At 48.8% G+C, this 6,000-nt stretch overlaps 1 protein-coding gene across 4 annotated transcripts in view; it reads right to left on the minus strand.

Annotated features, from left to right (window-relative positions):
- The window catches only part of MICAL2 (microtubule associated monooxygenase, calponin and LIM domain containing 2), a 116,370-nt gene extending 110,814 nt beyond the window's left edge, over nt 1-5,556 (minus strand). For 3 of the 4 annotated variants that reach the window (XR_014226497.1, XM_082283568.1, XM_082283567.1), the window contains exon 1: nt 5,481-5,556. The gene's annotated coding sequence lies outside the window, so the exon portion shown is untranslated. Of the gene's footprint in view, nt 1-4,838; nt 5,429-5,480 lie in introns of those variants that run through there. The other variant, XM_082283566.1, reaches the window with a different exon arrangement.
- Between the last annotated feature and the right edge of the window lie 444 nt (nt 5,557-6,000).

Consider the following 6,000-nt stretch of genomic DNA (forward strand, 5'->3'; position numbering starts at 1 on the left):
CGTATGAAAGTCAAACTCACAAATAAGCAGAAACCAAAAAATACCCAGTATCTTGTAAAGTTCTTGTTTAACCAGAGGGTTTCTTCAGCTAGAAAGGGTGTCAGCAAAGAACATTGCATTCCATTATGAATTCCTCCCTTTGCTTTTAGCAACTGCCTTCAGAGCCTGCATTTGTTTCTGTAAATCCTTCTGTGCTGCTCCCTGCATGCATGAGTCTAGAGGGCAAGGGTACTGCACATCCCTAGCACCACTGACAGATGGGGCTCACCTCAGCCAGTAACAAAGATTATGGTCTTTGCAATACACTCTTATCTGATTACACGGGAAAAAGAATTCCACTATCTGCCAAAAACGAGTCTTCTCAGAGTGAGAGGAAAATTTGTCTTCTGCTGCACCTTCTGCTTTGCTGTTTACAAAACCGTTTGTATTTTTTTTGCTGGACTCCATCATATATGATTTGTACATTATAGGCTAGGAAAAAAAATCTTGGAAGATTTCAAAGCCTTCCAGATAGCTATGGGAGTCAACTATTCAGGTAAGAAAATGACAAAATACGTTATCTGAACCAGGTATTTTAATGTTCTTAGTCTTCTAAAAGAAACACTATATAACAAAAATATCATAGTTCCAGTGTCTCACCACCCCCACAGCAAAGAATTTCTTCCTGACAGCTAATCTAATCCTGCCCTCTTTCAGTTTAAAGTCATTACCCCTTGTCCTATTGCTACCTGCCCTTGTAAAAGGTCCTCTCCAGCTCTCTTGTAGCCCCTTTTGGTAGTGGAAGGGTGGTCTAAGGTCTGTTGAGTTACCATTAAGAATATTTAAAGTTGAATACAAAACATCCCGGTTTATTCCCAACAAAAATTTCACATGGCTTCGGAAATTCTATTTTGATGCTTGGCGATGGCAGCAATACAGGATGGTGAACTGCACCACCCCTTTGGGCATTACTACAGTCTAAACAGGCAATAAGCTGCAAGCTTAAAAGGTCTGAGAAGGATTTATCGTGGACTAACGGATCCAAAGAAACTGCTTTTTAGGAAGCCAAAACTCCACAACACACAATGCCAGGCACAGTCATTTTAAAAGCTGAATTGGTAATGTCCCCTTGGCTGAATGCAGCCATTGGAGAAACTGCTGCCATTATTTCTCCAGGCCACGGAGGAGGAGATGCCAGAGCCAAGAACAAAAGCTTAAATCTAGTCCACATACTTCCATCACACAGTTCCTTAAACCAACTGCCTCGCCAGGTTTTGCCATCACAGTTCTAAGAGGCCAAAAGCAAGAAGAAACAAACCCAAGTTTCCTCCCAGTTACATCAGTGCTACTGGGACATTGAAATAAGGACAATCAGAATTTGAACTGAATATAAGCTAGGGCAGCAGCGTCTTCTAATTTGTGTTGTGGTACCACCTACCTTTCCCAACACAGATGGGGCTGCTATTGTTCCTCTCCCCACAGTAAATTGCCCACAGAAATTTGGAGGAGATAAATAAAACCCCTAAAAACATAACCCCCACCAAACACAGGGTTATCAACCCAGAGCAGGAAGAGGGCTCAATGGCACACACAGCTCAGATTTAAGGACAAGTCTGAAGTTTTTTCCTTTCATGGAACTAGGAGTCTGAAGATAATTTTGGGGAAGTTTTTACTTGCTTGTAAATGTAACTATGCATAGATGAAAGAGTTAGTCATCTTGTCCATGTCAAAAATAAACGCAGCAATTTCCAGAATGTGTCACAATACAATATTAACTGTGTGTCTGCACAGTCACTGAATCAGTGGACACTTAATAGCCTTAATTTAGAATATCTGTATTTTCTGGAATCAGTCTAATGTACCCTGAACTACTAATACCACTTCTGAAAGAGTCAGTTTGCTGTATAAACACCTCTAAAACTGCTCCCAGTGACAAGAACCAGTGTGCCCTCCCTGCACAGCTGAGCTGCCCAACACAGAGCAGAGGCTGCGCTTTACAAATTCACGGGCTCCTCACACAGAAGGAGCTTGAACAGGAAAGGTGGAGCCAAGAATTTGCTCACACACAAAATGCAGATGCCAAATTCCTATTATACAGGTACACATCTATTATAAAGCAGCCCAACACATCAATCTCTCAGCGTTTCTGTAGCTCCTTTACTCCAGATCCAACACGTGAGCAAGCTGAGAAAACAGGACCATTGGGAGGCAGATCTGAATTTCAGTCACCTGAAATTGTCTTCATTTTAAGGGAATCAAAACGCACCATGCCCCTAAGAAACAAAGCCTCTTCCACTAAGAAAGAGAGCTTTTCTGCTGACGCCAGGGGAATCAAAGTGAGGTGAAGGAACAGATACAGGTTACCAAGGACTCACAACAAATGTCACAGCCACGTGGAAGAGTCTGGATGGGAAATATATAGCATTTGAAAGTTTTCCCTTGAGTTTTCAAGATACTAATTATACAATACCAGAGCAGTGAGACAGCTGGAGCAGATACAAGGTATGTGCTAAAAGAGGTGAAAGACTTAAAGCATACTCATGGAGAAACTGGATAGCAATCACCTCTCCTATTTTATGGTTTCTTACACTTAAAGAACATCTCCACCAAACACATAGGCTCTCTCATCTCCACGAGAAATGGGATGTCGACACAAGACTAGAAAACCCTGCTTCAGCATATCTTAGTAAAGACAAAACCTTTTCAGATCATACTTACTTCTAGATTCTAGATGAAACTGAAGGAAAACTGATCTCCCCACAAAGAGCAGGACCCTGATGTCAGGGATGTGGTACTGCTATACAACTTCAGAACAACATTAAGGCAATTAAGAACAAACAAACAAAAAAGCAATTCAGAGTGAAACAGAGATAACTTCCCATTTCTGTATACTTCTCTTTATACTTGTTGGTTAAGAATTCACCTGATTTTACAGACAGGGCAGGAAAAGTAACATCACTTGCTGCAGACCACATGGCAAGAGGAAGCGGAATGCAGCATGCTTCAGTTTCCCTTCAGAACTTCATTTCTCCACCACACACTCTAAGATACAATATTTTTTCCTAGTACTATGAAGAGAACAGCACTAAGAAATGTCGAACAGCATTTTAAAAGCTGTATTTGTCAGGTATCAACACTAAAGGTCTGTTTAGCACAGGAAAGGACATATTGCAGCAACAGTGCTGAAAAGGAGAACTGAATCAAACATATGAGTCAAATACCGCGTCACAAAGCAGCCTCCCAGCACACAGACCTGCAGTACACAGGAACCAAGATGTAGGAAAAGGACTGAGAATTTAGCAACTCAAAGTTTTAGGTGAAAAAGACCCTTGTGCCTGGGCTGTAAGGCAGCGTGTCCACTCACAGCAGCTGATTTATGGAATACTGGTGTCTTTTGGTGTGTGTTGTAGGTGACCCCATCATCCCAGCCCTGTGCTATTGCCACCGCAGTCTCTTCTATCTGCCCGAGGGGGAGGCAGCAATGATAAGGAGGAGGTGGGGCAAGATTCAAGTCAGGGGAGTAAAATGGCTAATTACTCCTTTGAGCAGCAAGTAAAATGGTTAAAAAGATACATTTTATATTCTAACGCTTGTATTTTCAAGCGGAGAACTGTAAAATTGTATGTTTTCCCTATTTCTAGAGAAGTGAAACATGACAAAAACTGAGACTGCCGTAAGACTCAGGCAGAGTAAGACTGAAGATCAGGGACATGCTGAGAGTTGAGTCAACACAGTTTTAGTTCTTAAAACCTTTACTGACCTCATAATACACAGAGGAAAGCTGTGTAGTATCTCTAGAGTCAGGAACAAAAGTCTATTAGTGCTTCAATGCGGTACTTTAGGAGCAAATTTCTCAAATGCATCCTCTAGAAAGGATAAACCCCACTGTTTTTAGAGAAACATCCAGACACCTCAAACTAAGCATAAGTGGGCATACGCTTTAACTTAGAGTGCCCGTGCCAATGATAACAGACACGAATTCCAGTTCTGTTGTCAGATAATCTGTTTTCCAACCCTGTAATATAATTAGCACCCAACATAAAGTGGCAAAATGAGGGAAGCAAGACGCCCTCTTTTCTCCCAGATCAAGGCACTTCATGAGCATCAATTAGATGTTACTGTCCCTGGGAGGCAAGCATGACAAGTCTTATTAAGCCATTTTAAAGATTAGGACACTGAGTCATAGGGAGATTAAGAACTTCCTCAAAACCAAAAGGAGAGTCAGAGAGGGGGCAGCTACACCCCAGCAGAGGACTGCGCTGCTCCACCTTACTGCAAGGTTTAGTGTCTCTAAAGGGAAAAAAAAATAAAAAATAAAAAAAATAAAAAGAAGGCCACGCTCCCATGAAGCCTCCTGGCCATGCCAACATACCTCCGTTTTGACCTGCAAGGGACCATCCTTAGGTACAAGAATGCAGGCCCGTTTCCACGCTCAGATCTCTTTTTGGCTGAAGGTACCAACAAGGCTGCCAATTGTAAACAGTTTTTAAAGTCGACAGAGACCTCCAGATATTTCCCAATTAAGACTTTTTGATACTGGTTCAACTTTACAGGCGTAGGGGCAAATAAATCTACAATCACCACTCCGCGAGCCAGCTATCTGAATTTAAGTCACATGCTGAATTTACACATGAAAAACGGAATGAACGTGACAAGACAATCACTATCACAGGTTAACAAACACTTCAAAGCGCGAAGAGAAACTCAGCAGATGCCATCCTCAATTAGCCCAAAAGGTGAGCAGAGAAGGATGTTATGCTGATTAACACACTCATTAGGACGCGTCCACACTAATAGCCCGCTCCAGTGCTGTAACACATTTGGAAAGCACTCGGCTGCCTGAATCGCAAGGTACTCACGGTACGAAAAGATTATTTTGACTTTTCCTGCGTGGCCGTCCGAGCCAGCGCGGCGTCAGCGCCCGGGACGCGCGGGGCAGGTACAGCCCTGGGCTCGGACAGCGCTCCGGGAGGGCTCGGGGAGCCCCGCGTCCGGACCCGCCAGTGGGGCACTGCCCGGCACAGCCCGGCTCCGCACTGCCCGGCACGGCTCGGCTCCGCACTGCCCGGCACAGCCCGGCTCCGCACTGCCCGGCACGGCTCGGCTCCGCACTGCCCGGCACGGCTCGGCTCCGCACTGCCCGGCACGGCTCGGCTCCGCACTGCCCGGCACGGCTCGGCTCCGCACTGCCCGGCACGGCTCGGCTCCGCACTGCCCGGCACGGCCCGGCTCCGCACTGCCCGGCACGGCCCGGCTCCGCACTGCCCGGCACGGCTCGGCTCCGCACTGCCCGGCACGGCTCGGCTCCGCACTGCCCGGCACGGCTCGGCTCCGCACTGCCCGGCACGGCTCGGCACACACCGCCCGGCCCCGAGCGCCGCCGCCCGCGGAGCAGAGCCCGGCTCGGGGCGCTCCCGGCAGCCCGCGGAGGGACCGCCGTGCCCGCCGCCAGCCCGCGGGTCCCGCTCCCGGCCCCGCTGCCCCTCCCGGCCCCGCCGCACCTGCTCCGCCTCTGCCCCGGACCCACCGGCTGCGGCGCCGCCGCTCCTCATGCTGCCGGCGCGGGCTCAGCGCGGCTCGCCGGGCTCGGGGCGGGGCTCGCGGCCTCCCCGCCCGCCCCGGCCCCAGCCCCAGCCCCAGCCCGGCCCCGGCCCGCCCCGGCCCCGGCGCCGGCCCCGTGCCAGCCCCGCCGGGCGCGGTGTGCCCGCGCAAGGTGCGCGTCCCCCGCTGTCCCCATCGGGGCTGGTGTGTGGCTTTCCCACGGCCGCGCCTGTGTTTGCGGGCCCCGAGGGTCTGGCCACAGCGGGACGGAGCAGCCGCCACCTGCCACGGGACAGCGCGGCTTGGGGAGCTCGGGGCGCTGGCTGTCGGCTGCTTAAGTTCTGTGTTTGAGGAAGCGTAAATGTTGTCACGTATTCCGCAGGTTCAGAAAGGTTTCGGTCAGCAGGCAAATAGAAAAGCGCTGGGGAGAAAGTTTCAAGATCAGCTCACAGCACTGACGCTGCGACTCCCCGACTCCCA

Source organism: Coloeus monedula (assembly GCF_965178545.1).
Source record: "Coloeus monedula genome assembly, chromosome: 6".
Classification (NCBI taxonomy): Eukaryota; Metazoa; Chordata; class Aves; order Passeriformes; family Corvidae; genus Coloeus; species Coloeus monedula.